General features: G+C 41.9%; 1 non-coding gene across 1 annotated transcript; it reads right to left on the bottom strand.

The window, feature by feature from the left end:
* Positions 1 to 559: 559 nt before the first annotated feature.
* On the bottom strand, positions 560 to 666 carry LOC141698910 (small nucleolar RNA R71). Its single transcript, XR_012565407.1, has one exon. It is a non-coding gene; the product is annotated as a small nucleolar RNA R71 (small nucleolar RNA).
* Between the last annotated feature and the right edge of the window lie 3,495 nt (positions 667 to 4,161).

Raw genomic sequence — 4,161 nt, 5'->3', positions numbered from 1 at the left:
TGTCTTATTTCAGGTACTCTAGCGAGGGTGTATGCATACGCGTTCGCGTACTCATAAGAGAACACTGGATAAAGCCGAGGAAGAAGTTGTGGTGGTTTGAAAGGAAGTTTTTGAAGAAGAAAAGAAGGTAGAAGAAAAAGAGAAAGTCGAGGAACCAGTTTTAGTAGAGATGGGAGATCAAGCAGAAAATCCTAAGGCTTTGATGGACTATTCTCAGCCTAAGATCAATGACATTCAGTCAAGTATCATCAGGCCAGTCATCAGGGCGAACACTTTTAAGTTCAAGTCAATCACAATTCAGATGATACAGAACTCAGTTCAGTTTGGGGGTTCTCCTACTGAAGACCCCAACATGCACATCAGGGATTTCATCAAGATCTACGACACTTTCAAGTTCAATGATGTGACTGAAGATGCTATCAAGTTGTGACTCTTCCCATTCTCTCTGAGGCACAAAGCTAAGTGCTGGTTACATTCTCTACCAGCAGGGTCTATCACCACTTGGGAAGATCTTGCTCAAAAGTTTATCACTAAATTCTTCCCTATGGCAAAGACTGCTGCAATCAGGAATGTTCTTACTCAGTTTGCTCAGCAAATTGGAGAATCGCTGTGTGAGGCTGGGGATCGATATAAGAAGATGCTAAGGAAATGCCCACGCCATGGCATGCCTGATTGGATGATTATTAACTACATCTATAATGGATTAGGTGCTACTTCTAGACGCATGCTCGATGCAACATCAGGAGGAGCCTTGTGGGCTAAGAGCTAGGATGAAGCTTATGAACTAATTAAACTGATGGCTGCTAATAAATATCAGAATCCTTCTCAGAGACTGACGCAGGGAAAAGTAGCAGGAATTCTGGAGTTGGATGCACCAACTGTTATAGCTGCCCAACTTAAGGCTTTGACGATTAAGGTGGACACTTTGGCTAATTATGGAGTTAATCAAATCGCTAGTGTCTGTGAGCTTTGTGCTGGTGCCCATGAGACTGATCAGTGCATAATTTCTAGTGAATCAACTCAGTTCGTGAGCAACTTTCAGCATTCGCAGTAACCTGTGCCAGCCACTTATCATCCCAACAACCGTAATTATCCTAATTTCAGTTGGAGCAACGCTCAGAATACGGTTCAACAGCCTTATAAGCAGTATCCAGCTAAGCAGTATAACCCCCCTGGTTTTCAGCAACCGTAATATGCACCAAGATAGCAACTTCAACTGCAACAAGCTAATAAAAAGCCTGAATTAGAGGAGTTGAAGCTTATGTGCAAGAGTCAAGCTATTTCTATCAAGACCTTGGAAAATCAAATTGGGCAAATTGCCAATGCCTTGCTAAATTATCAGCCTGGTACACTACCTAGTGATACTGAAGTGCCAGGAAAGAGGGAAGCTAAGGAGCAGGTAAAGGCAATCACTTTGAGGTCTGGAAAGGTTGCGAATCCCGAACAAACTCAAGTGTTGACTGAAGAAGCTGGGGCTGAGAAAGAAGTAGAGCAGAAGGAAGTAAAAGTGGAACCAAGGAAGACTACTGTTGAGCACACTCCTCTTGAGGGTAATACAGGGGAGAAATAGATCTATCCTCCACCGCCTTTTCCTAAGCAACTGCAGAAGAAAAAGCTGGACAAGCAATTTGAGAAGTTTCTGGAGGTGTTCAAGAAACTTCATATCAACATACCTTTCACTGAGGCTCTTGAGCAGATGCCTAGTTACGCAAAGTTTATGACAGGTATTCTCTCTCGGAAAGTGAAGCTAGATGATTTAGAGACAGTCCCTCTCACGGAGGAATGCAGTGCTGTGCTGCAACAGAATTGCCTCTGAAGCTTAAGGATCCAGGAAGCTTCACTATTCCGTGTACTATTGGAAAATGGTCTTTTGAAAGATGCTTATGTGACTTGGGAGCTAGCATCAATCTGATGCCTTTGTCAATCTTCACGCAGTTGGACTTACCTAATCCAAAACCAACTTATATGACTTTGCAATTGGCCGACCGTTCTATTACATATCTATGAGGTATTGTGGATGATGTCTTGGTCAAGGTTGATAAACTCAACTTCCCTGCTGATTTCATCATTCTTGATTTCAAAGAGGATAAGAAGATTCCCATAATTTTGGGAAGACCTTTCTTGGCGACTGGTCGAACCTTGATAGATTTGCAGAAGGGTGAGCTCACAATGCGAGTACTGGATTAGGATGTAACTTTTAATGTGTTCAATGCTATGAAAGTTCCTATGGAAAATGAGGAGTGCTTAAAGGTGGAGATGGTCAATTCTGTGGTTACTTCAGAACTTGATCAATTGCTAAGGTTCGATGCCTTAGAAAAAGCCTTATTGGGAAATTCAGATAGTGAAGATGATGAAGGTGAAGAACAATTACAATTTTTAAATGTTTCTCCCTGGAAGAGGAATATTGATATGCCTTTTGAATCACTTGGAAAGGAGGAATTGAACAAAGCTCCTAAACTCCTCAAGCCATCTATTAAGGAAGCTCCCACTCTTGAGTTTAAGCCTTTACCTGAGCATTTGAGGTATGCGTTTTTAGGTGATGCATCTACTTTGCCTGTTATTATTACATCTAACCTTTCAGGTAGTGATGAGGAAAAGCATCTGAGGATTCTGAGAGAGTTCAAATTGGCAATTGGTTGGACTATAGCAGATATCAAGGGAATCAGCCCTTCTTATGCATGCATAAAATTCTGCTAGAGGAAGGTAGCAAGCCTACGGTCGAGCAGCAAAGAAGACTTAATCCGATCATGAAGGAAGTAATGAAGAAGGAAATTCTGAAGTGGCTAGATGCAGGGATCATCTATCATATTTCTGACAGTTCATGGGTGAGCCCAGTTCAATGTGTGCCAAAAACGGTGGAATTAATGTGATAGCAAATGAGAAGAATGAGCTTATTCCTACAAGAACAGTCACGAGGTGGAGAGTTTGCATGGACTATAGGAAGCTGAACAAGGCCACTAGGAAGGATCACTTGCCTTTGCCCTTCATTGACCAAATGGTCCATAGATTGGCTGGTCATGAGTACTACTGTCTTCTGGATGGCTATTCGGGGTATAATCAGATTTGTATCGCTCCAGAAGATCAGGAGAAGACTACCTTCACTTGTTCATTTGGTACTTTCACCTTCAGACGAGTTTCTTTTAGTCTGTGTGGTGCACCAACCACATTTCAAAGATGTATGATGGCCATATTTTCCGATATGATTAGCTAGAATATGGAGGTGTTCATGGACAATTTCTCTGTATTTGGCGATTCTTTCGATGAATGTTTGTAAAATCTTGGACACGTTCTCAAGAGGTGTGTTGAGACCAATCTGGTTCTCAATTGGGTGAAATATCACTTTATGGTGCGATAGGGCATTATTCTCGGGCACAAGGTTTCTAGTAAGGGTCTTGGGGTGGACAAATCCAAGGTGGGGGTCATTGAGAATCTTCCTCCACCTATTTCTGTTAAGGGAATTCGCAGTTTTCTCGGACATGCGGGTTTCTATAGGCATTTCATCAAAGACTTCTCTAAGATTTCAAAGCCATTGTGCAGTTTGCTAGAGAAAGATGTCCCTTTCAAGTTTGATGACGAGTGCCTTGCAGCTTTTGAGATATTAAAGAAGAGTTTAATCACGGCATCTGTCATAACTGCACCTGATTGGAATGAACCTTTTGAAATGATGTGTGATGGAAGTGACTATGCAGTTGGAGCAGTTCTTGGACTGAAGAAGAGTAACCTATTTTATGTGGTCTACTATGCTAGCAAGACCCTAAATGAAGCTCAACTGAATTATACTACTACGGAGAAATAACTTTTGGCTATTGTCTATGATTTTGAGAAATTTCGATCCTATCTACTTGGGACGCCACAGAAATGGTATCAGAGCCTTAGGTTATCAAATCTTGGAAACGATAGGATATAAAATACATAGACATAAGAATAATAAAACAATCAATTAGAGCTCAAGTCGAGTTCGTCGTCGGGCTACACGGGTAGTCTTGACTATTTTACCCTCAAGGGAATTTCAACTCTAAGTTAGTAACACATTGCCTATTGTGTCAGGTACCAGTGGAGCCTAGGAGGGAGGTTGATCCTGTTGATGATGTCATGATTCCTGAGCGTGACCCTATTCCCGAGCCAGAGAGCCCACCCATTGATGATTCAGACGATGACCCT

Source organism: Apium graveolens, chromosome 11, assembly GCF_009905375.1.
Source record: "Apium graveolens cultivar Ventura chromosome 11, ASM990537v1, whole genome shotgun sequence".
Taxonomy (NCBI): domain Eukaryota; kingdom Viridiplantae; phylum Streptophyta; class Magnoliopsida; order Apiales; family Apiaceae; genus Apium; species Apium graveolens.
The sequence above is the reverse complement of the archived record's forward strand: the minus strand, read 5'-3'. Positions and strand labels throughout refer to the sequence as shown.